Here is a 27,735-nt window from a genome sequence, read left to right on the forward strand (position 1 = left end):
AAGCTTCCTCTCATACTCTATTTCCCCCACCTAATTAAACCCTTTGTCCTGCTCTGCTGAATTATAAAATCTCCCCAGTCCTCAGGTTTTTTGCTTTTTCTGGCCAATTTCTATGCCTCTTCCTTGGAATTAACACTATACTTAATTTCCCTTGGTAGCCACGGTTTAGCCCCCTTCACCGTTTTATTTTTACTCCAGAGAGTGATGTATAATTGTTGAAGTTCATCCATGTGATCGTTAAATGTTTGCCATTGCCTATCATCATCAAGCCTTTAAGTACCTTTTGCCAGACTATTCTAGCCAATTCACGTCTCATACCATCGAAGTTAAATTTCCATAAGTTCAGTACCCTAGTCTCTGAATTAACTGTGTCACTCTACATCTTAGTAAAGAATTCTACCATATTATGATCACTGATCTCCAAGGGGCCTTGCACAACAACATTGCTAATTTAGCCTTTCTCATTTCACATCACCCAGTCTAGGATGGCCAGCCTTCTAGCTGGTTCCTCGACATACTGGTCTACAAAACCATCCCTAATACACTCCAGGAAATCCTCCTCCACCGCATTGCTACCAGTTTGGTTAGCCCAATCTGTACGTAGATTAAAGTCGCCCATGATAACTGCTGTACCTTCAGGGGAAAGCGCAGTTGTTTGGCACTGAATCGAAAAGCTCTTCAAAGAGCCAGCAAAGGTTCCGTGGGCTGAATAGTCTCCTTCTGTGCTGTGTTGTTGTATGGTTCTAACTCTGGCCTCTTGTGCAAACCCCATTTCCTTCTCTCCACCATTGGCGGCCGTGCCTTCAGTTTCTGATAACCTACAATGTTTGTCCCGGGTTTGGGTCACCTGTTCCAATGTCTTCTTCCGTGGGTCAGTGTACATTTTTGAGAGATTGCTCTCTTGTGTTGCGCATTCGGTCGCTTTACTATGGTAGCGGTCCTATGTAAATTCTAGTTGCTATTGCTCTGCTTCGCCAGACAGATTCAGCCGGGGACGGAGGCTGTGCTGCTACCCCTGTTAGCCCTGGGAGGTAGTTTCCCCTTGCTGGAGTGTTTGAACTCGAGGGCACAGTCTCAGGATAAGGGGTAAGCCACTTAAGAATGAGGTAAGGAGGAATTTCGGCACTCGGAGGCTTGTAAATCTTTGGAATTCTCTACCTCAGAGGCTGTCGATGCTGAGTTCTGAATATATTCACAGCTGAGACAGAGACATTTTTGGCCTTTAGGGGAATCAAGGAATGGAGATCAGGTGGCAAAGTGGAGTTGTGGTCGATGATCAGCCAGGATATTATTGAATGTTGGAGCAGGCTCAAAGTGCGCTGGGCCCTACTCTCCTCCTCTTTATAATGTTTTATGAAATGCCGCAGGCTCACTCACAGCTCAGAATTACCACTCGGCAAGTTACTGAGAGCAAACGGTGACTGGGGCTGAACCCCACCATCATGCAGCAGCTTCTGGAAAGGCTAAGAGCTCAGAATTAACACTCGGCAAGGTACCGAGGGCAAACAGTGAAAGGTGCTGAGCACCACCATCCTGCAGCATCTGCATTATAGCCTGGTACAATTATACAACAGATATTTCCTCTCCAGTTACAGTAGGACCTGCAGCCTGTTTCCAGAAATTCCCTGCTTTATGGATGATTGCTTATTAGACATCGGTAAAGCTAAAAATAAATGACACGGAACAACCCCTGAGGCGTGATCCCGACAGTTTATCTGGGACAGTCCCGCTATGGAACTCCACCAGTGACCCCGCTGAAGGTTATAGGCTCAGGGAGTGGAATCTCCAGGAGTGGACTGTAAGAAAGCTGGAATTCGGTACCCTGACAAATATATGACAAGGACCAAAATGAATCCTTACTAAAGACTCGCCTGGGGTTTTAGCTGCCAGCCTAGGTCTGGGGGTGAATGATTCCTGACTCCCAGAACTGTCTTACATTGAAAATTTCAGCGGGTCAGGCAGCATCTGTGCAGAGAAACCTAGTTAACGTTTCGGGTTGATGAACCTTCGTCAGAACAGGCGAATATTTGAAATGACCAAAGGGGGAAAGAACTAAAGGGAAGATCTGTGATATGGTGGAAGACAGGAGAGTTTGGAGAGACAAAAGGGCTAATGGTACGACTTGAGATGGTAATAGCAGAAGTTAGATCAAGATTAGTTTAGATAGGGTGTGAATGGCAGATTAATTAGCAGCTGCCATGGGAAACAAAGAGAGAAAAAATATATCAGAGCAAAATATGGGCAGAGGCTAAGGTCTGCAATTGTTGAACTGAATGTTGAGTCCAGAAGGCTATAACGTAGCTTCGTTTCGTTTCTAACTTCTGCTATTATAATCTCAAGTCGTCCCATCATCCCTTTGGTTTCTCCTGTCATCCACCCTATCACAGACCTTCCCTTTTTTCCCCTTCCCATTTCAGTGCTCCTTACGAATTTGTTAATTTCGAACATTCGCCAGTTCTGACGGAGGGTCATCAACCCGAAACGTTCACTCAGTTTTTCTCTTCAGATGCTGTCTGACCCGCTGAGATTTCCAGCATTTTCTGTTTATATTTCAGATTCCAGGATCCACAGTATTGTACTCTTGTCTCACATTGACTCCAGTTCAGAACAAGATGGATTCAGTTTACAGCAGAATAGCAGCAAATATCACCCACAATTGAGGGAGACTAGAGCAGCCATTAGAGAATCTAAGAGATCTGTGGAAAAAGAAGATGGTGAACAATACTGGTAATAATAGCAAAAGCTTTTCCAGCTACTTCAGGAGTCAGAAGACCGTTAAAGATGATTTCGGGCCACTGACAGACAGTTCAGGACAGATTGAAACAGATTCTCAGGCTATGAAAGGTGCTGTTCACCTTTCCGCCATTGTTCATTGTTCATAGGTTTATGTAACTTTCAGGGCTTCTGACCAAGGGCCGTGTGGCTCTTTGTCGGCCGGCGTGGACACGATGCGCTGAAATGGCCTCCTTCTGCACTGTAGATTTCTAGGTTTCTATGTTTCTAAAGACAACGATGAGGGTTTCAGTAGCCAATGAGCTGAGACAGTACGAGTGTCAGGCAATGTTCCAGAGGTGAGAATAGGCCGTCTTAATAACGGTGCAATCTTGTGGTCGGAATTTCATTTCAGGGTTAAATCAATCATACAATCATACATTCATAGAAATTTACAGAAGGAGGTCATTTCGGCCTATCGTGTCCATTATGGCTGACAAAGGGTTATCCGGCCTAATCCCAATTTCCACCTCTTGGTCCGGAGTCTTGTTGGTTAAGCACTTCAAGTGTACATCCAAACACATTTTGAATGTGGTGAGCGTTTTTGCCTCTACCACCCTTCCAGGCAGTGAGTTCAAGACCTCCACCTGCATCTGGGTGAAAACATTTCCCCTCAAATCACCTCTAGTTTCGATCGCCTGGATGAGTCGGAGAGGAATTTTCGCAGATTTTTTTTCTTAAATGGCCTGGGATTTTACCTTGTTCTTGCCTCTCCAAGGCTTATTATTTTAAATATATGCCCGTTGGTTGCTGACACCACGGCTGAGCGAAATAAGTGCTTCCGAGCCACTCTATTTATACCCTAATTATTTTACACGCCTCATTAACGTCTCTCCTCAGCATCCTCTTTTCCAAAGAAAACAAGGCCAGTCAATCCAATTTTTCCTCATCTAAAATTAATCCGTGCATGCAACATCCTTGTAAGTCTCCTATCATGAAATCACATATTTCCTGTAATGTGGTGACCAGAAATGCACGCAGTACTCTACCTTTGGCCTGACTAGTATTTTATATAGTTCAAGCATAACATCCCTGCTCTTGTATTCTATTCCTTTGCCAATAAAGGCAAGTATTCCGTTTGCCTTCTTAACCACCTTATTTTCTTCACCTGCTATCGCCATTGATCTGTTGACATGCACACCAAGGTCTCTTTGTTCCTCTACACTTCTCAATGCCGTACCATTTAATATATATTTCCTTACCTTGTTAGCCCTCCCCAAATGCATTTCCTCACACTTCTCCTGATTGAATTCCATTTGCCACTGTTCTGCCCACCTTTGATTAGTTTATTACATCTTCGTGCATTCTGCAGCGTTCTTCTTCATTTTGAACCACACAGCCAAATTTAGAATCATCTGCTAACATTTTAATCATAATATATACCACAAAAAGCAAAGGATCTATTACTGAGCCCTGTTGGACCCCATTCTAAACAGCCTTCCATACGCAAAAGCACCCATCAAACATTGCAATTTGCTATCTGCATCTGAGCCAATTTTGGATCCAACTTGCCACAATGCCTTGGATCCCATGGGCCTATATTTTCCTGAACATTCTGCCTTGTGGGACTCAATCAAAATCAAATTTAACACTAAGATTGCGAACAGTCTGTTTCAGCCTGATATCGATGCTTAGTAATGTTGCAGTCAATTGTTTAATTGAATAAAACAAATACACAGAAAATGGAATGAGTTAATTGTTACGCTGATCATGATAATGAGCGCACAGGGGTAAAAGCTGCAGTTAATTTTAAATCTGGAAAAAGAACATAGGCACGGGGCGAAAATTTACAGAAAATTGTTAAATTGGACATGGTAACTCATACACAAGGTTTGAATAACTCTACAGTTTAATGTTAAACTCGATAATACTAATACACAAGGGTTGATTAAATTTACAGATAATTGTTAAATTGGACATGATATCTCATGCACAAGAGTTGACTAATCTCACCGGTAATTGTTAAACTGGATATAACTAGAGGTACAGTTCATTGGTAAGCTGGATATAACTAATACACAAGGTATAAATCCAGAGTTGATTGTTGATTTTTACACAAGGTATAAAAGTACAGTTATTTGTTAAACTGGAAATTAATAATACACAGGGTATCAAGTTGCAGTTAGTTGTTATAGAAGAATAGAAACATACAAAATAGGTGCAGGAGTAGGCCATTAGGCCCTTCGAGCCTGCACCGCCATTCAATAAGATCATGGCTGATCATTCCCTCATTACCCCTTTCCTGCTTTCTCTCCATACCTCTTGATCCATTTAGCCGTAAGGGCCATATCTAACTCCCTCTTGAATATATCTAATGAACTGGCATCAACAACTATTTACGGCAGGGAACTCCATAGGTTAACAACTCTCTGAGTGAAGAAGTTTCTCCTCATCGCAGTCCTAAAGGGCCTATCCCTTATCCTTAGACTATGTCCCCTTGTTCTGGACTTCCCAACATCGAGAACATTCTTCCTGCATTTAACCTGTCCAGTCCCGTCAGAATCTTATACGTTTCTAAGAGATCCCCTCTCATCCTTCTAAACTTTAGTGAATAAAGGCCCAGTTGATCCAGTCTCTCCTCATAATAAAGTCCGGCCATCCCTGGAATCAGTTTGGTGAAACTTCGCTGCACTCCCTCAATAGCAAGAATGTCCTTCCTCCGATTAGTAGACCAAAACTGAACACAATGTTTCTGGTGAGGCCTCACTAAGGCCCTGTACAACTGCAGTAAGACCTCCCTGTTCCTGTACTCAAATCCCATAGCAATGAAAGCCAACATACCATTTGCCTTCTTCACCGCCTGCTGTACCTGCATGCCCACTTTCAGTGACTCATGAACCATGACACCCAGGTCTCGTTGCACCTCCCCTTTTCCTAATCTTCACATAATATTCTGCCTTCCAGTTTTTGCCCCGAAAATGGATAACCTCACATTTATTCACATTATACGGCATCTGCCATGCATTTGCACACTCACCTAACGTGTCCAAATCACCATGCAGCCTCTTAGCGTCCTCATCACAGCTCACACCACCACCCAGTTTAGTGTCATCCGCAAATTTGGAGATATAACACTCAATTCCTTCATCTAAATTGTTCATGTATATTGTAAAGAGCTGGGGTCCCAGTACTGAGCCCTGCAGCACTCCACTAGTCACTGCCTGCCATTCTAAAAAGGACGCGTTTATCCTGACTCTCTGCTTCCTGTCTGCGAATCAGTTCTCTATCCACGTCAGTACATCACCCCAATAACATGCGCTTTGATTATGCACACCAATCTCTTGTGCGGGGCCTTGTCAAAAGCCTTTTGAAAGTTGAAATACACCACATCCACCTGGTTCTCCCTTGTCCACTCTGCTAGTTGCATCCTCAAAAAATTCCAGAAGATTCGTCAAGCATGATTTCCCTTTCATAATTCCATGCTGACTTTGTCCGATCCAGTCACTGCTTTTAAATGCGCTGCTATTTAATCCTTAAAGATTGATTCCAAATTTTCCCCACTACTGATGTCAGGCTAACAGGTCGATAATTATCCGTTTACTTTCTCCCTCCTTTTTAAAAAAGTGGTTTTACATTCAGTCCATAGGAACTGATCCAGGTCGATATAATGTTGGAAAATAATCACAATGCACCCACTATTTCTAGGGGCACTTCCTTAAGCACTCTGGAATGCAGATTATCAGACCTGGGGGATTTATCGGCCTTCAATCCCATCAATTTCCCTAACACAATTTCCCGCCTAATAAGGATATCCTTCAGTTCCTCTTTCTCACTAGACCCACTGTCCCCTAGTACATTCAGAAGATTATTTGTGTCTTCCTTTGTGAAGACAGAAACGAAGTATTTGTTCAATTGGTCTACCATTTCTTTGTTCCCCCTTATAAATTCACCTGAATCCAACTGCAAGGGACCTACGTTAGTTGTTACTAATCTTTTTCTCTTCACATATTTATAGAAGCTTTTGCAGTCAGTATTTATGTTCCCTGAAAGCTTCCTCTCATACTCTATTTCCCCCCTCTTAATTAAAGCCTTAGTCTCCTCTGTTGAATTCTAAATTTCTCCCAGTCCTCACGTTTGTTGCTTTTTCCAACCAATTTATATGCCTCTTCCTTGGCTTTAACACTATCCTTAAGTTCTCTTGTAGCGATGGCTAAGCCACCTTCCCCGTTTTACTTTGACTCCAGACAGGGTTGTACAATTGCTGAAGTTCATGAATGCCATCTTCAAATATTTGCAATTGCTAATCCACCGTCAACCCTTTAAGTATCCTCTGCAAGTCTATTCTAGCCAATTCACATCTCATACCGACGAAGTTACCTTTCCTTAAGTTCAGGAACCTAGTTTCCGAATTAACTGTGTCACTCTCCATCTTAATGCAGAATTCTACCATATTGTGGTCACTCTTCCACAAGGGGCCTCGCACAAGAAGATTGCTAATTAGTCCCTTCTCATTACACATCACCCAGTCTGGGATGGCCAGCTCTCTAGTTGGTTCCTCGACATATTGGTCTAGAAAACCATCCCTAATACACTCCAAGAAATCCTCCTCCACCGCATTGCTACCAGTTGGGTTAGCCCAATCAATATGTAGATTAAAGTCGCCCATGATAACTGCTGTACCTTTATTGTACACATCCCTTATTTCTTGTTTGATGCTGTCCCCAACCTCACTACTATTGTTTGGTGGTCTGTACACTAACGTTATCTGCCGTCTAAATCCCACTAACGTTATCTGCCGTTTGGAATTCCGTAGCTGCATCCATCACGATTCCACATCATCCAGGCTAATGTCCCTTCTTACTCTTGCATTAATTTCCCCTTTAACCAGCAACGCCACCCTGCCTTCTTCTCCTCTCTCTCCTATCCTTCCTAAATGTTGAAACCTCTGGATGTTGAGCTCCCAGCCTTGGTCACCCTGGAGCCATGTCGCTGTAATGCCAATTACATCATATCCATTAACTGCAGTCTGCGCAGTTAATTCGTCCACCTTTTCCGAATACTCCTCGCATTGAGGGACAGAGCCTTCAGGCATGTCTTTTTAACATCCTTTGCCCCTTTTTAATTTTTTTGTAATGTGGCCCTCCATGTTGCGCTCCATGTTTACTATTCTCCTTTCTATCTTTTGCTTCTGCCTCCATTTTATTTCCCTCTGTCTCCCTGCATAGGTTCCCATCCGCCTGCCATGTTAGTTTAACTCATCCCCAAAAGAACTAGCAAAAACTTCCCCTAGGACATTGGTTCCAGTCCTGCCCAAGTGCAGACCATCCAGTTTGTACTGGTCCCATCTCTCCCAGAACCGGTTCCTGTGTCCCAGGAATTTGAACCCCTCCCTCGTGTACCACTCCTCAAGCCACGTATTCATCTGAGCTATCCTGCGATTCCTACTCTGACTAGCACGTGGCACTGGTAGCAATCCTGAGATTACTATAATTCAGGTCCTACTTTTTAATTTAAATCCTCGCTCCCTAAATTCATCTCGTAGGACCTCATCCCGTTTTTTACCTATATCATTGGTACCTATATGCACCACGACAACTGGCTTTTCACCATCCCTTTTCAGAATGCTCTGCACCCGCTCTGAGACATCCTGGAGCAGGGTGGCAACATACCATCCTGGAGTCTCGGTTGCGGCCGCAGAAACGCCAAACCCATTAAAATCGAATCCCCTATCATTATTGCTCCTCCACTCTTTGCCCTGCCCTCCTGTACAGCAGAGCCACCCACGGTGCCATGAACTTGGCTGGTACTGCTCCCCCCTGATCAGTCATCCCCCTCAACAGTACCCAACGCGGTGTATCTGTTTTGCAGGGGGTTGACCGCAGGGGACCCCTGCACCATCTTCCTTGTACTGCTCTTCCTGCTGGTCACCCATTTACTATCTGGCTGTGCACCCTTTACCTGTGGTAAGACCAACTCACTAAAGCTGCTATTCACATCATTGTAAGCATCGTGGATGCTCCAGAGTTCATCCACCAGCAGTTCCAGTGCCGCAATGCAGTCCGTCAGAAGCTGGAGGTGGATGCACTTCCCGCACACGTAGTCGTCAGGGACACCAGAAGCGTCCCTGACTTCCCACATAGTACAGGAGGAGTATAACACGTGTCCGAGCTGTCCTGGCATGACAAAACCCTTAGATAAACTTAATTTGGCAACAGCAATGCTAAATGTTACTTACTGATAGAGAAAAGAAAAAACAGAAGCTAATTACCAATCACCAGCCAATCACTTACCCCCTTAGCTGTGACGTCACCTTTCAAATTTATTTACTTCGTTTTTGCCTTCTCTCCCTGCTGCAGCTGCACCGGTTGGCCTCTCGCCGACTCGCCAACGCTGGGCTTTTTATAGGCCTCCCCACGCTGCCTCTTGTCGACTCAGGAACTTCTAATGGTTCTCCCACTAGTTTAACTGGATACATCTAATACACAGTGTATACATCTTCTTTTAATTCTTAAATTGGATATAATTCATTGACAGGATATAAAGGTACAGTTAATTGTTGAACTGGATATAATTAATACAGAGGGTATGAAGGTACAGGTGATTGTTAAATTGGACTTGGTTACCATTAGAAAGGGGAATAAAGTTTCAGTTAATTGTTAAATTGGACATGATTACTCGTAAAATTCGTGCAAAGTTACAGTTGGTTATGGAATTGAGCTTCATCAAAATACATTGAACAATAAATTCATCACTAATTTTTAAAAGGGGCTTATTAACTGTTGCACAGGGGTATAAAATCACAGTTAATTGAGATGATAAGTAATAAACAGAGGAAAATGTCTCAGTTACATCTTCAACTGACTATCTCAACTACACTGGCAAATAAAATTAATTAACGTTTAATTGGTTGTGATAACATGTGCATTGGGTACAATGTTATCTTTACATTTTAAACTGGAATTTCTAACAAATAGACAGGGTAATAAGGTTACAGTTAACAGATAAATTTGTCAGGATGATCAATACACAGGGGGAAAATGCTGCAGGTAATTATTGAATTGGACATGATGACTAATACTGCGGTGAAAAAGTTTACAGTTCTTTGTTAAAGTGGGCTTAGTAACCAGTCCACGTGGTGATAACGTTATTGTTATTTGTAACATTGGTCACGAAAAAGATTATGAAGGATAATGTTACTTTTAATTGAAAAATGGGACATGATAACCAGTACACAGGATAAAGTTAGTGCTAATGGTAAAATTGGTGATGATAACAAGTACACAGGAGATTAACATAACAGTTAATGATAAAATTGGTGATAATAATCGTTACACAGGAGGTTAACGTTAGTGTTAATGGTAAAATTGGACATGATAACCCCTATCGTTGGGAAAATGCTGGACTCCATTATTAAGGAACAGTAGCAGGACATTTGGAAAAGCATAATTCAATCAAGCAGAGTCAGCATGGTTTTATGAAAGGGAAATCATGTTTGACAAATTTGCTTGAGTTCTTCGAGGATGTAACGAGCAGGGTGAATAAGGGGGAATCAATGGATGTGGTGTATTTGGATTTCCAGAAGGCATTCGTTAAAGTGCCGCATAAATGGTTAATGCACAAGATAAAAGTTCATGGGGTTGGGGTAATATATTGGCATGGATTGAGGATTAGCTAACTAACAGAAAATAGAGAGTTGGGATAAACAGGTCATTTTCCGGTTGGCAAACAGTAACTAGTTGGTTGCCACAACGATCGGTGCTGGGGCATCAACTATTTCCAATCTATATTAATGACATAGATGAAGGGACCGCGTGTAATGTAACCAAGTTTGCAAACGACACAAAGATGGGTGGGAAAGCACATTGTGAAGAGGATACAACAAATCTGCAAATTGATATAGACAGGCTAAGTGAATGTGCAAAATTTCGGCAGATGGAATATAATGTTAGAAAATGTGAGGTTATCCACTTTAGCAGAAAAAATAGAAAAGCAGATTATTACTTAAATGACGGGAAATTGCAAAGTGCTTCAGTACAGTGGGACCTGCGGATCCTTGTGCATGAAACACGAAAATTATAAAGCAGGTACAGCTTGTAAATCAGGAAGGCAAATGGAATGTTTGGCTTTATTGCAAGGGGGTTGATTATAAAAGCAGCTACGTCCTGCTACAACTGTACAGGGTATTGGTGAGGCCACACCTGGAGTACTGCGTACAGTTTTGTTCTCCGTTTTTAAGGAAGGATATATTTGCATTGGAGACTGTACAGAGAACGTTCAGTAGGTTGATTCCAGAGATGAGGGGTTTGACTTATGAAGATAGGTTGAGTAGGTTGAGTCCATATACATTGCAGTTCAGAAGAACGAGAGAGGATCACATCCAAAAATCTAAGACGATGAAAGGTCTGGACATGATGGACGCAGAACATATTTTGCCACTCATAGGGGAAACTGAAACTAGTGGACATAGTCTGAGAATATGTGACCGCCCATTTAAAACTGAGATGAGGAGGAATTTATTCTTTCAGAGGGTTGTAAATCTGTGGAATTCAATGCCCCAGAGAGCTGTGGATGCTGGGTCATTGAATATATTTAAGGCGGAGATGGACAGATTTTCGCGCGATAAGGGAATAAATGTTTATGGGAAGCGTGCAGACAAGTGGAGCTGATTAAATGATCAGATCAACAATGATCTTATGAAATGGCGGACCGGGCTCGAGGGGTCAAATGGCCTACTCCTGCTCCTAGTTCTTGTGTTCTTGTGTAAACAGGATAACGTTATTGTAAATGGTAACACTGGACACGATAACCTGTACACAGGAGGATAACGTGAATGTAAGTGGTAAAATTGAACATGATAACCAGTACACAGGGTAATGATAGTGTTAATGGTAAAAATGGACATAAGCTTAGCTCAGTGCAATAAACTTAATTAATTATTCAATTGAATATAACGAACACACTGGCTAATACAAGTGGTTAATTGTTAAATTGGTCATGATAACGAGTGCACAAAATACAAAACTACAATTACTGTATAATTTGGAAATGATAACGAATACAGAAGAGAATGATGTTGCAGATAATTGTGAAATTCGGGTTGAAATCCAATACACAGAGTAACAAAAATAAAGTTAATCATTCAGTTGGACGCAATAACTATTACAGACGGGAGTAAAGTTACAGTTAAGATGGAGATAGACACATTTTTGAGCGTTAAGGTAATAAAGGGTTACGGGGAGCGGGTAGGGATGTGGAGCTGAGTCCATGATCAGATCAGCAATGATCTTATTAAATGGCAGAGCAGGCTCGAGGGTTCAAATGGCCTACTCCTGCTCTTATTTCTTGTGTTCCTGTGTACACAGGGTAACGTTCGTGTAAATGGTAAAAATGGAGATGATAACCAGTACACAGGAGGATAACATCTCTGTTAATGCTAAATTTGGACATGATAACTAGTACACAGGAGGATAACGTCATTGTTAATGGTAAAGTTGGACATGATAAACAGTTCACAGGGGGATAACGTTACTGTTAATGGTAAAATTAGACATGACAACCAGCACAAATGATAAGTAAATCTCAGGGGAATAAACCTAGACAACTATTCAATTGAATATAACGAACACATTGGCTAATAAATGTAGTTAATTATTAAATTGGTCATGATAACGAGGGCAAACGGGATAAAACTGCAGTTAATTTAATGATAACGAATACACAGGAGAATAATGTTACAGATAATTGTGAAAGTTGGCATGATATCAAATACGCAGGGTAATAAAATTAATGTCAATCGTTAAATTGGACCGGTTAATTATTACACAGCGGAGTAAAGTTACAGTTAATTGTTCAATTGAATATAACGAGCACAGACCTAATTAAATTAGTTAGTTGTTAAATTGGACTTGCTAATTAATGCACAAGGGGATAAAGTTGCAGTTATTTTAAAAATTGAGTTAAAGAAGACAGATGAAGACAGATAAAAAGACAGAGTGATTGAGGCAGAAGGAGAGGGAGTGCACGTGAATCACAATGAGACATTGAGAGAAGGAGACAGAGAGGGCGAAGATACAGAGAGAGAGAAAGAGAGAGACAAAAAGGAAGAACGAGAGACATAGAGAAACATTGAGAGAGATATGGAGAGAGACATGGAGAGAGACATTGAGAGAAACATTGAGTGATATATTGAGTGAGATATTGAGAAGCACATCGAGTGAAACATTGAATGAGACATTGAGTGAGACATTAAGGCGATATTGAGAGATTCTTTGAGAGACACATTGAGAGACACATTGAGAGAGATATTGAGGGAGACATTGAGGGAGACATTGGGGGAAACATTGAGAGAGACATTGAAAAAGCCATTGAGGGTGGCATTGAGAGAGACACTGAGAGAAACATTGAGAGATACATTGAGAGATATATTGAGAGATTCATTGAGGGAGGCATTGAGAGAGACACTGAGAGAAACATTGAGAGAAACATTGAGAGAAACATTGAGAGAAACATTGAGAGATACATTGAGAGATATATTGAGAGATTCATTGAGGGAGGCATTGAGAGAGACACTGAGAGAAACATTGAGAGAAACATTGAGAGAAACATTGAGAGATACATTGAGAGATATATTGAGAGATTCATTGAGGGAGGCATTGAGAGAGACACTGAGAGAAACATTGAGAGATACATTGAGAGATATATTGAGAGATATATTGAGAGATTCATTGAGGGAGGCATTGAGAGAGACACTGAGAGAAACATTGAGAGAGACACTGAGAGAAACATTGACAGAGACACTGAGAGAAACATTGAGAGATACATTGAGAGATATATTGAGAGATTCATTGAGGGAGGCATTAAGAGAGACACTGAGAGAAACATTGAGAGAGACACTGAGAGAAACATTGATAGAGACACTGAGAGAAACATTGAGAGATACTTTGAGAGATATATTGAGGGAGACATTGAGGGAGGCATTAAGAGAGACTTTGAAATTCACTGATCGAGATTTTGAGAGAGACATTGGGAGAGGCACATAGAGAGATATCGAGAGACACATTGAGGATGGCATTGAGGCAGGTATTGAGAGAGATATTGAGAGAGACAGAGAGGGAACATTGAGACCGACATTGAGGGAGACATTGCGAGAAGCATTGAGAAAGAAATTGAAGGACATATTCATGGAAACATTGAAGGAGACATTGAGGGAAACATTGAGAGAGACATCGAGAGAATCATTGAGAGAGACGTTGAGGGAGACAGTGAAAGATATATTGAGAAAGTCATTGAGCAAGGCATTGAGGGAGACATTGACAAACACCTGAAGGGAGATATTGAGAGAGACTTTGAGAGAGAGATTGAGTGAGACATTGAGAGACACATTGAGGGAGACATTGAGCGAGTCATTGTGTGGGAAGTTGAGAGAGACATTGTTGGAGGCAGTGACAGTGACATTGAGGGCGATGTTGCGGGAGACATTTAGCGAGACATTGAGCGAGACATTGAGAGGTACATTGAGACATACATTGAGGGAGACTATGAGAGAGACATTGAAAGAGAGATTGAGGGAGACATTGAAAAACACTGAGGGAGATATTGAGCGAGTCATTGTGTGAGAAGTTGAGAGAGACATTGTTGGAGGCAGTGACAGTGACATTGAGGGCGATGTCGGGGGAGACATTTAGCGAGACATTGAGAGAGACATTGAGAGGTACATTGAGACATACATTGAGGGAGACTATGAGAGAGACATTGAAAGAGAGATTGAGGGAGACATTGAGAGACACTGAGGGAGATATTGAGTGATACATATAAACGTACAAACATAGAAACTGTGTGCAGGAGTAGGCCATTAGGCATTTCGAGCCTACACCACCATTCAACATGATCATGGCTGATCATGCAACTTCAGTACGCCATTCCTGCTTTCTCTCCATACCCTTAATCCCTTCAGCTGTAAGGGCCACATCTAACTCCCTTTTGAATACATCTAACGAACTGGCTTCAACAACGTTCTGTGGTAGAGAATTCCACAGGTTCACAATTATTTGAATGAAGAAGTTTCTCTTCATCTCGGTCCTAAGTCGATAGACTGTTGGAAAATGATCACCAATGTATTCAGTATTTCTAGTGCCACTTCCTTAAGTACTCTGGGATGCAGACTATCAGGCCCTGGGGATTTATCGGCCTTCAATCCCATCAATTTTCCGAACACAATTTCCTGCCTAATAAGGATATCCTTCAGTACCTCCTACTCACTAGACACTCGGTCCCCTAGTATTTCCGGAAGATTATTTGTGCTTTCCTTCGTGAAAACAGAACCAAAGTATTTGTTCAACTCGTCTGCCATTTCTTTGTTCCTCATTATAAATTCACCTGCATCCGACTGCAAGGGAATTACGTTTGTCTTCACTAATCTTTTTCTCTTCACGTATCTATCGAAGCTTTTGCAGTCAGTTTTTATGTACCCGGCAAGCTTCTTCTCGTATTCTATTTTCCCCCTCCTCAGGTTTGTACTTTTTCTCGCCTATTTATATACCTCTTCCTTGGATTTATCACTATCCTTAATTTCCCTAGTTAGCCACGGTTGAGCCACCTTCCCCGTTTTATTTTTACTCCAGACAGGAATGTAAAATTATTGAAGTTCATCCATGTGATCTTTAAATGTCTGCCATTGCCTATCCACCGTCAAGCCTTTAATTATCAGTCTATTCTAAACAATTCTCTTGTCATACCATCGAAGTTACCTTTCCCTAAGTTCAGGAGCCTTGTCTCTGAATTACTTGTGTCACTCTCCATCTTAATAAAGAAATCTACCATTTTATGATCATTCTTCCCTAAGGGGGCTCGCACAAGAAGATTGCTAATTAGTTATTTCTCATTACACATCACCCAGTCTAGGATGACCAGCCATCTCATTGGTTTCTCGAAATATTGGTCCAGAAAACCATCCCGAATACACTCGAGGAAATCCTCCTCCATCGTCTTGGTACCAGTTTGGTTAGCACAATCTATGTATAGATTGAAGTCTCCCATGATAACTGCTGTACCTTTATTGCATGCATCCCTAATTTCTTGTTTGATGCTGGCCCCAACCTCACTACTACGTTTGGTGGTCTGTACACAACTCCCACTAACGTTTTCTCTCCTATGCTATTCCGCAGTTCGACCAATACAGATTCCACATCATCCAAGCTAATGTCCTTCCTTACTATTGCATTAATTTCCTCTTTAACCAGCAACGCTACCTTACCTCCGTTTCCTTTCTGCCTATTCTTCCTGAATGTTGAATACCCCTGGTTTTTGAGTTCCTAGCATTGGTCATCCTGGAGCCATGTCTCTGTGATGCCAATTATATCATATTGATTATGCCTGTGCAGTTAATTAGTCCACCATATTACGAATACTCCGCTCATTGAGGCACAGAGCCTTCAGGCTTGACTTTTTAACACACTTTGCCCTTTTAGAATTTTGCTGCAATGTGTCCCTTTTTGATATTTGCCTTGGCTCTCTCTGCCCTCCACTTTTATTTTTCTTCTTCCTCTCTTTTGCTTCTGCCCCTGTTTAACTACCCTCTGTCTCCCTGCATAGGTTACCATCCCCCTGCCATATTAGTTTAACCGCTCCCCAACAGCACTGGCAAACACTCCCCCCCCGAGGACATTGCTTCCGGTCCTGGCCAGGGTCAGACCGTCCGTTTTGTGGTCCCAGCTCCCCCAGAACCGGTTCCAATATCCCAGGAATTTGAATCCCTCCCTGCTGCACAACTCCTCAAGCCACGTATTCATCTGAGATATTCTTAGATTCCTACTCTGACTAGCACGTGAAACTGGTAGCAATCCTGAGATTACTACCTTTGAGGTCCTACTTTTTTCATTTTAACTCCTAGCTCCCTAAATTCAACTTGTAGGGCCTCATCCCGTTTTTGTACCTATATCGTTGGTACCTATATGCACCAGGACAACTGGCTGTTTACCCTCCCCCTTCAAAATATCCTTCACCTGCTCCGAGACACCTTTGAGCCTTGCACCAGGCAGGCAACATACAATCCTGGAGTCCCGATTGCAGTCGCAGAAACGTCTATCTATTCCCCTTACAATAGAATCCCCTACAACTATAGCTCTCCCACTATTTTTCCTGCCCTCCTGTGCAGCAGAGCCACCCACAGTGCCATGAAAGTGGCTGCTGCTGCTCTCCCCTGATGAGTCCATCCCCCTCAACAGTACCCAAAGCGGTGTAACTGTTTTGCAGTAGGCGATGACTGCAGGGGACCCCTGCATTCCCTTCCTTCCACTGCTCTTCCTGTTGTTCACACATCCCCTATCTGGCTGTGTACCCTTTACCTGCGGTGTGGCCAACTCACTAAACGTGCAATTCACGACATCCTCAGCATCACGGATGCTCCAGAGAAAATCCACCCACAGCTCCACTGCCACAATACGCTCTGTCCGGTGCTGCAGGCGGAAACACTTCGCGCACATGTAATCGTCAAGGACACTGTGACTTCCCACGAAGCACAGGAGAGCACAACTTGTGTCCCAGTTTTCCTGCCATGACTTAACCCTTAGATTAACTTAATTTGTCAACAATAATGATAAAGGTTACCTGCTGCTAAAGGAAAGAGGCAGAGGCAGAGACTGAGATACATTTCACAATTCAATTTCTTGATATTTGAGAGTGTCACAGAGAAAAATGCAGATTCAACAGTTAACAATCAGGTATCACCGAGCAGGATGGGAGAAAATTAGTGTTAAATCAAAGACTTATATGGAGTGGGGCTCGAACCGACGTGATTACAAATTCAGTGGATCTTAAGTCCAACGCTTTAAGCACTCTGAAATCCTGGTCCTGTAAGTATGCGGATTCTGTCTCTGTGAGAGATTGGGCTTCCCCACAGACACACATATACACATGCGGTTTCAGTGAGCATTTACGGACATTTTTAGTAATATTGACACGGGGCCAACTCTCCTATTCTCTTTCGAGTTGGTATGAAAAAGAGAGAGAGCGAGAGTGATAGGGAATTCAATTGTAAGGGGAATAGATAGGCGCTTACGCAGCCGCAACCGGGACTCCAGGATGGTATGTTGCCTCCCTGGTGCAAGGGTCAAGGATATCTCGGAGAGGGTGCAGGACATTCTGAAAATGGAAGGTGAACAGCCAGTTGTCGTGGTGCACATTGGTACCAACGATATAGCTAAAACAAAACGGGATGAGGTCTTACGAGACGAATTTAAGGAGCTGGGAGATAAATTAAAAAGTAGGACTTCAAAAGTAGTAATCTCGGGATTGCTACCAGTGCCACGTGCTAGTCGGAGTAGGAATCGCAGAATAGCTCAAATGAATACGTGGCTTGAACAGTGGTGCAGCAGAGAGGGATTCAAATTCCTGGGGCATTGGAACCGGTTCTGGGGAGGTGGGACCAGTACAAACCAGATGGTCTGCACCGAGGCAGGACCGGAACAACAGTCCTAGGAGGAGTGTTTGCTAGTGCTGTTGGGGAGGAGTTAAACTAATATGGCAGGGTAATGGGAATCAATGCAGGGAGACAGAGGGAAACAAAATAGAGACAGAAGCAAAAGACAGAAAGGAGATGAGTAAAAGTGGAGGGCAGAGGAACCCAAGGCAAAAAATAAAAAGGGCCACTATGCAGCAGAATTCTAAAGGGTCAAAGTATGTTAAAAAGGCAAGCTCTGTGCCTCAAGGCGAGGAGTATTCAGAATAAGGTGGATGAATTAACTGTGCAGATAGCAGTCAACGGATAAGATGTGGTCGGCATCACAGAGACATGGCTGCAGGGTGACTAAGGCTGGGAATTCAACATCCAAGGGTATTCAACATTTAGGAAGGACAGACAGAAAGGAAAAGGAGGCGGATTGACGTTGCTGGTTAAAGAGGAAATTAATGCAATTGTAAGGAAAGACATTAGCTGGGATGATGTGGAATCGGTATGGGTGGAGCTACAGAATACCAAAGGGCAGAAAACGCTAGTGAGAGTTCTGTACAGACCTCCAAACAGTAGTAGTGATGTTGGGGAGGGCATCAAACAGGAAATTAGGGGTGCATGCAATAAAGGTGCAGCAGTTATCATGGGTGACTTTAATATGCATATAGATTGGGCTAACCCAACTGGAAACAATACGGTGGAGGAGGATTTCGTGTAGTGCATAAAGGATGGTTTTCTAGGCCAATATGTCGAGGAACAAACTAGGGGGGAGGCCATCTTAGACTGGTTGTTGTGTAATGAGAGAGGATTAATTAGCAATCTCGTTGTGCGAGGCCCCTTGTGGAAGAGTGACCATGATATGGTGGAATTCTACATTAGGATGGAGAATGAAACAGTTAATTCAGAGACCATGGTCCAGAACTTAAAGAAGGGTAACTTTGAAGGTATGAGGCGTGAATTGGGTAGGATAGATTGGCGAATGATACTTAAGGGGTTGTGAGTGGATGGGCAATGGCAGACATTTAGAGACCGCATGGATGAACTACAACAATTGTACATCCCTGTCTGGCATAAAAATAAAAAAGGGAAGGTGGCTCAACCGTGGCTATCAAGGGAAATCAGGGATAGTATTAAAGCCAAGGAAGTGGCATACAAATTGGCCAGAAATAGCAGCGAACCAGGGGACCGGGAGAAATTTAGAACTCAGCAGAGCAGGACAAAAGGTTTGATTAGGGCAGGTAAAATAGTGTACGAGAGGAAGCTTGCAGGGAACATTTCTATGTTTCTATGTTTCTACAGATATGTAAAGAGAAAAAGGTTACTAAAGTCAAACGTGGGTCCCCTGCAGTCAGAATCAGGGGAAGTCAAAACTGGGAACAAAGATATGGCAGACCAATTGAACAAGTACTTTGGTTCGGTATTCACTAACGAGGACACAAACAACCTTCCGGATATAAAAGGCGTTAGAGGGTCGAGTAAGAAGGAGGAACTGAGGGAAATCTTTATTGGTCGGGAAATTGTGTTGGGGAAATTGATGGGATTGAAGGCCGATAAATCTCCAGGGTCTGATGGACTGCAGAGTACTTAAGGAGGTGGCCTTGGAAATAGCTGATGCATTGACAGTCATTTTGCAACATTCCATATACTCTGGATCAGTTCCTCTCGAGTGGAGGGTAGCAAATGTAACACCACTTTTTGAAAAAGGAGGAAGAGAGAAAACAGGTAATTATAGACCGGTCAGCCTGACATCGGTAGTGGAATCAATTATTAAGGATGTCATAGCAGCGCATTTGGAAAGAGGTGACATGATAGGTCCAAGTCAGCATGGATTTGTGAAAGGGAAATCATGCTTGACAAATCTTAAATTTTTTGAGGATGTTTCCAGTAGAGTGGACAAGAGGGCACCATTTGATGTGGTGTATTTGGACTTTCAGAAGGATTTCGACAAGGTACCACACAAGAGATTAATGTGCAAAGTTAAAGCACATGGGATTGGGGGTAGTGTGCTGACATGGATTGAGAACTGGTTGGCAGACAGGAAGCAAAGAGTAGGAGTAAATGGGTATTTTTCAGAATGGCAGGCAGTGACTAGTGGGGTACCGTAAAGTTCTGTGCTGGGGCCCGAGCTGTTTACATTGTACATTAATGATTAAGACGAGGGGATTAAATGTAGAATGTCCAAATTTGTGGATGACACTAAGTTGGGTGGCAGTGTGAGCTGCGAGTTGGATGCTATAACTTGGATAGGTTAGTTGAGTGGGCAAATGCATGGCAGATGAAGTCTAATGTGGATAAATGTGAGATTATCCACTTTCGTGGTAAAAACAGAGAGACAGACTTTTATCTGAATGATGGCAGATTAGAAAAAGGGGAGGTGCAACGAGACCTGGGTGTCATGGTACATCAGTCATTGAAGGTTGGCATGCAGGTACACCAGGCGGTTAAGAAAGCAAATGGCATGTTGGCCTTCACAGTGAGGGGATTTGATTACAGGGGCACGGATGTGTTACTACAGTTGTACAGGCCTTGGTGAGGCCACACCTGGAGTATTGTGTACAGTTTTGGTCTCCCCTAACTTGAGGAAGGACATTCTTGCTATTGAGGGAGTGCAGCGAAGGTTCACCAGACTGATTCCCGGGATGGCGGGACTGACATATCAATAAAGACTGGATCAACTGTGCTTGTATTCACTGGAGTTTAGAAGAATGAGAGGGGATCTCATCGAAACGTTTAAAATTCTGACGGGTTTAGACAGGTTGGATGCAGGAAGAATGTTCCCAAAGTTGGGGAAGTCCAGAACCAGGGGTCACAGTCCAAGGATAAGGGGTAAGCTATTTTGGACCGAGATGAGGAGAAACTTCTTCACCCAGAGAGTGGTGCACCTGTCGAATTCTCTACCTTAGGAAGTTGTTGAGGCCAATTCACAAAATATATTCAAAAAGGAGTTAGATGTAGTCCTTACTACTAGGTGTATAAGAGGTGTGGCGAGAAAGCAGGAATGCGGTACTGAAGTTGCATGTTCAGCCATGAACTCATTTAATGTGGTGCAGGCTCGAAGGGCAGAATAGCCTACTCCTGCACCTATTTTCTATTTTTCTATGTGTCTGATTAACGCTCTTCGAATTTTCACATCCACCCGAGGGTGCAGACGGAGCTTCAATTTAACATTTCATCCGAAAGTCAACAGCTTCAACAATGCAAAATTCCCCACGTTCTGCATTTGCGTGTCAGCCAAGATTATATGCTCAAGTCTCAGGAGTGGGACTTGAACACACAACCTCCAGATTTAGTCGAGAATGCTGCCACTGAACCAATGCCGATACCTAAGTTCACAACCGTATTATTTTACACAATTATTTTTAAAAAGTTCCAGGACATACCAAATTCATGGTGATGATATCCACAGACAGTTGCACATAGACAGTGACATACATGCAGAGAGACAGACACAGAGACACACACACACACACAAAACCAGAAATATACACGCACCGATGGACATGCACAGAGTGCCTTAGACATACAGAGTGATAGACAGCCAGAACCACTGTCGCTAATTTGGCTGATTTTTGCGTTTTTCTATCCCTATGTATCGTGAATATTGCAGATTAATGAAAATAAGAAAAAAAATGTCAGTGTTGACATGTGCGGGACGTTATTCCACCAAACTCAGGATCAGTTTTGCAGGACCTGATTAAATTGTGAAATGGAATGAAAAATGCTGAGATACGTAGTCAACAGGATTCGCATATGTGCCAGGAAACCACAATGGATTTGCAGTCCATCACCTTATCCACTCGGCCACGACCCCTGGTTAGCTACCTATTTAAATGTTACTCAGATAAAACTCAGTCATCCATCTCTGTGCAGCAGACGGCCACAGAACCCTGAAACAATCTCCGTTTGCTAAAAATCTGGAAGAAGCAATCTGCTCTTGTTGTATTTTTACTGTTCTATATTACTCTGGAACTTTTCAATATGAATCTATGCCAAAAACAAAAGTAAAACTCTGCATATTGAGATAACTGCCTTCTCGTCAGGGAATTGAACCCCGCTCCCCAGCTTGAGAGGTGGGGATACTCACCACTATACTACCGAGGAAGTGACAGAGGTGGGTGCTGTCAGAGCCAGAATCGAGCTGTGATCAAAACTGGTCACCTTGAGAAGTCGACCAACACATTGAGAGGCAGAGACCAACCGACAAACAGGGAGAGACAGACAGCGAGATAGAGACAAAGAGAGACAGAAAGTGTGAGTCTGAGAAGGAGACGCAACTGAGTGAGAAAAAGCCTCAAACACACACATATACACAGATATATTTGTGTGCTTTATAAAGAGAGAGAGGGAAAGAGTGAGAGAGTGATAGTGATAAATACAATGACAAGGAGAGAGACAGATAGAGAGAGAGAGAGAGAAAGATAGAGAGAGAGACAGAGATAAGAACAGAAAATGATGGAAATACTCAGCAGGTTAGAGACAGGAACTAACAGAGACAGGCAAAGATAGACAGACAGTCAGAAACATAGACAGACAGAGATGATGGGAAAGCGAGAGACAGTCAGACAGATAGACTGAGAGAATCCCATTGGAACAGAACTGGACACCGTGAGAAAGACACAGACACATTGAGAGGCAGAGATAAACAGCGAAACAGGGAGAGACAGACAGTGAGATAGAGACAAGGAGAGACAGAAAGTTGAGACTGAGAGGGTGAGGCAGACTGAGTAAGAAAAAAGACTCACACATATATATATACAGTGATGTGTGTATGTGTGACCTATTAAGAGAGAGAGGGTAAGAGTGAGAGAAAGACAATGATACAGTCAGTGACAAGGAGAAAAACAGACAGAGAGAGAGAGATAGAGACTAAAACAGAAAATGATGGAAATACTTCTCAGGTTACAGGAAGGGACTAACAGAGACAGGCAAAGACATGGACAGACCGAAATGATGGGAAAGAGAGAGCCAGTCAGACAAATAATCTGAGAGAATCCAATTGGAACAGACGTGGGCACCGTGAGAAAGAGCCAGATTGAGAGACAGAGACAAACAGAGAAACAGGGACAGACAGAGTGAGTCAGACTGAGAGATACAAAGATTCAAACATACAAAAACATACACAGCTCTCTGAAGAGAAAGAGAGGCAGCGACCGAGCGAAACAGATACATTTCACAATTTCATTTCATTATCGGTTCAGAGTGTCACATTGTTACATAAAATTGCTGATTCAACCGATGAAAATCCGGTATCACTGATTAGAATTTGAGGAAATCCGTGTTAAATTAAAGAGATACCAGGAGTGGGGTACGAACCCACGCGGAAAAATACCCATTGAATTTTAAGTCCAAAGCCTTAACCACTGAGATTTCCTAGTCCGGTGAGACCCTGCATTCTGTCTCTGTGAGCATCTGGGCTTCAACCCCAACCCCACATACAAACACATGCACATCGGCTTCCAGTGAGCATTTACGAACATTTTTAGTGATATTGACACGGGGGCAACTCTCCTATTTTTTTTCGAGTAATGCCATGGGACCTTTCATATCCACCCATGGGTGCAGACGGAGTTTAATTTAACATTTCATCCGAAAGTCAACAGCTTCAACATTGCAAAATTCCCCAAATGCTGCACTTGAGTGTTAGCCAAGATGATATGCTCACGTCTCAGGAGTGCGACTTGAACACACAAACACCTAATTCAGGCGAGAATGCTGCTACTGAACCAAAGCCGATACAAAAGTTCACAACCGTATTATTTTCCCCAAGTCTTTCTTATAAGTTCCAGGACATACCAAATTCATGGTGATGATTTCCACAGACAGTTGCACATACATAGAGATATATATAGAGATAGATAGACACAGAGACACACACACAAATAACCAAAAATATACACGCACCAACGGACATGCACAGATGCTTCAGACATCTCGCGGGATAGACAGGCTGAATCACTGTCGCAACTTTGACTGATTTTTGCGATTTTTTAAACGGATGTATCGTAAATATTGCTGATTAATAAACATGAGAAAAAAATGTCAGTGTTGAAAGGTGTGGGACGTTATTCCATCGATCTCAGGATCAGTTTGGCAGAGACCTGGTGAAATTGAATGAAAAATGCTGAGAAATGGTCGGCAGGATTCGAACCTACGCTGGAAAACCCCAATGGATTTTTAGTCCATCGCCTTAACAACTCGGCCACGACTACTGTGTTGCTGCCTTTTGTAAACGTTACTCAGAAAAAACTCAGTCATCCATCTCTGTGCAGCAGACGGCCAAAGATTCCTGAAAAAGTCTCCATCTGCTCAAACTCTGCAAGAGGCAATCTCCTTTACCTGTATTTTTACAGCTCGATATTGCTCTGCAACTTTTTAATATGAATCTCTTCCAAGAAACAGAAGTAAAATTCTACATTTTGAAACAACTGCCTCCCCGTCAGGGAACTGAACCCCGGTCTCTCGCGGGACAGGCGGGATATACCCACTAAACGAACGAGGAACTAATGGGTACCAGATCTGTCAGAGCAGGAATCGAGCTGTGAACAGAACTGGACACCATGAGAAGTTGACAGATTGAGAGACAGAGACAAACCGACAAACAGCGAGAGACAGACAGCGAGATAGAGACAACGATAGACAGAAAGTGTGAGACTGAGAAAGAGAGGAAGACTGAGTGAGAAAAAGAGTCAAACACAAACATATACAGACATGTGTGTGTGTGATCTATTAAGAGAGAAAGGGAAAGAGTGAGAAAAAGACAATGAAAGAGACAGTGACAAGGAGAGAGACAGGTAGAGATAGAGAGATAGAGACTAAAACAGAAAATGATGGAAATACTTTTCAGGTTAGAGACAGGCAAAGAGATGGACAGACCGAAATGATGGGAAAGAGAGAGCCAGTCAGACAAAGAGTCTGAGAGAATCCCTTTGGAACAGAAGTGGACACCGTGAGGAAGAGACAGATTGAGAGACAGAGATAAGCAGAGAAACAGGGACAGACAGAGTGAGTCAGACTGAGAGAGACAAAGACTCAAACATACAACACATACACAGCTCTCTGAAGAGAGAGAGAGGCAGAGACCGAGCGACACAGATATATTTCACAATTTCATTTCGTTATCAGCTCAGAGTGTCACATACCTACAGAAAATTGCAGATTCAACAGATGAAAATCCGGGATCACTGATCAGAATGGGAGGAAATCCGTGTTAAATTAAATGATAGAATAAAAGGAAAAGGAGGTGGTGTAGCATTGCTGGTTAAAGAGGAGATTAATGCAATAGTTTGGAAGGGCATTAGCTTGGATGATGTGGAATCTATATGGGTAGAGCTGCAGACCACCAAAGGGCAAAAACGTGAGTGGGAGTTGTGTACAGACCTCCAAACAGTAGTTGTGATGTTGGGGAGGGCATCAAACAGGAAATTAGGGGTGCATGCAATAAAGGTGCAGCAGTTATGATGGGTGACTTTAATATGCACATAGATTGGGCAAACCAAACTGGAAGCAATACGGTGGAGGAGGATTTCCTGGAGTGCATAAGGGATGGTTTTCTAGACCAATATGTCGAGGAACCAACTAGGGGGGAGGCCATCTTAGACTGGGTGTTGTGCAATGAGAGAGGATGAATTAGCAATCTCGTTGTGCGAGGCCCCTTGGGGAAGAGTGACCATAATATGGTGGAATTTTGCATTAGGATGGAGTATAAAACAGTTAATTCAGAGATCATGGTCCAGAACTTAAAGAAGGGTATCTTTGAAGGTATGAGGCGTGAATTGGCTAGGATAGATTGGCGAATGATACTTAAGGGGATGACTGTGGATTGGCAATGGCAGACATTAAGAGACCACATGGATGAACTACAACAATTGTACATTACTGTCTGGCATAAACATAAAAAAGGGAAGGTGGCTCAACCGTGGCTATCAATCAGGGATAGACAGGCTGAATCACTGTCGTAACTTTAATTGATTGTTGCGTATTTCTCTCCGTATGTATCGTGAATATTGCAGATTAATAAAAATGAGAAAAAATGTCAGTGTTGAAAGGTGTGGGACGTTATTCCATCGATCCCAGGATCAGTTTTGCAGAGACCGGGTTCAATTGTGAAATGGAATGTGAAATGCTGAGATCTGTAGTTAGCAGAATTTTAAGTTGCACCAGAAAAGCCAATGGGTTTCGAGTCCAGCGCCTTAACCACTCGGCCACGACTACTGCATCTGGGCCTTCGTAAACGTTACTCAAAAAAAAACTCAGTCATCCATCTCTATGCAGCAAACGGCCAAAGAATCCTGAAAAAGTCTCCGTTTGCTGAAAATCTGGAAGAGGCAATCTCCTCTACCATTATTTTTACTGTTCTATCTTGCTCTGGAACTTTTTAACATGAATCTCTACCAAGAAACAGAAGTAAAATTCTACGTTTTGAAAAAACTGCCACCCGGTCAGGAATTGAACCCCCGTATCCCATGTAACAGACAAGGATACGCACCACTATACTAACGATGAATTGAGGCTGATTAGCTCTGTCAGAGCAGGAATCGAGCTCTGAACAGAACTGGACACCATGAGAAGTCGACAGACACATTGAGAGACAGAGACACACCGACAAACAGTGAGAGACAGAAAGCGAGATAGAGACAACGAGAGACACAAAGTGTGAGACTGAGAAGGAGAGGCAGACTGAGTGAGAAAAAGACTCAAACACATACATATACAGAGATGTGTGTGTAATCTATTAAAAGAGAGAGGGAAAGAGTGAGAGAAAGACAATGATAAAGACAGTGACAAAGAGAGAGACAGATAGAGAAAAAACAGAAAACGATGGAAATACTTATCAGGTTAGAGACAGGGACAGTCCGAAATGATGGGAAAGGGACAGCGGGTCAGACAAAGAGAATTCCACTTTGAACCGAAGTGGACACCGTGAGAAAGAGACAATTTGAGAGACAGAGACAAACAGAGAAACTGGGACAGTCAGAGTGAGACCAAGACTCAAACATCGAAACACATTCACAGCTCTCGAAAGAGAGAGAGAGGCAGAGACCGAGCGACACATACATTTCACAATTTAATTTCATTATCGGCTCAGAGTGTCACATCGTTACAAACAATTGCAGATTCAACAGATATCACTGATCAGAATGGGAGGAATTCCGTGTTAAATTAAAGAGATAGCAGGAGTGGAGTACGAACTCACGCGGGAAAAACCCATTGAATTTCTTAGGCAAACGTCTTAACCACTCGGCCATCCTGGTCCTGTCAGCATCTGGATTCTGTCTATGTGTGCATGTGAGAACCTGGGCTTCAACTCCAAACCCACAAACACACACACACACACAGAGGCTTTCAGTGAGCATTTACGAACATTTTTCGTCACATTGACACAGGGGCAACTCTCCTATTCTTTTTCGAGTAATGCTCTGGGACCTTTCACATCCACCCGAGGGTGCAGACGGAGCTTCAATTTTACATTTCATCCAAAAGTCAACAGCTTCAACAATGCAAAATTCCCTAAGTGGTGCACTTGAGTGTTAGCCAAGATTATATGCTCAAGTTTCAAAAGTGAGGCTTGAACACACAAA

General features: G+C 42.7%; 1 non-coding gene across 1 annotated transcript; it reads right to left on the reverse strand.

The window, feature by feature from the left end:
* Positions 1–24,284: 24,284 nt before the first annotated feature.
* On the reverse strand, positions 24,285–24,366 carry trnaf-aaa (transfer RNA phenylalanine (anticodon AAA)). The gene has a single exon. It is a non-coding gene; the product is annotated as a tRNA-Phe (tRNA).
* Positions 24,367–27,735: the final 3,369 nt, after the last annotated feature.

The sequence above is a fragment of the Pristiophorus japonicus genome, chromosome 23 (assembly GCF_044704955.1).
Source record: "Pristiophorus japonicus isolate sPriJap1 chromosome 23, sPriJap1.hap1, whole genome shotgun sequence".
NCBI lineage: Eukaryota > Metazoa > Chordata > Chondrichthyes > Pristiophoridae > Pristiophorus > Pristiophorus japonicus.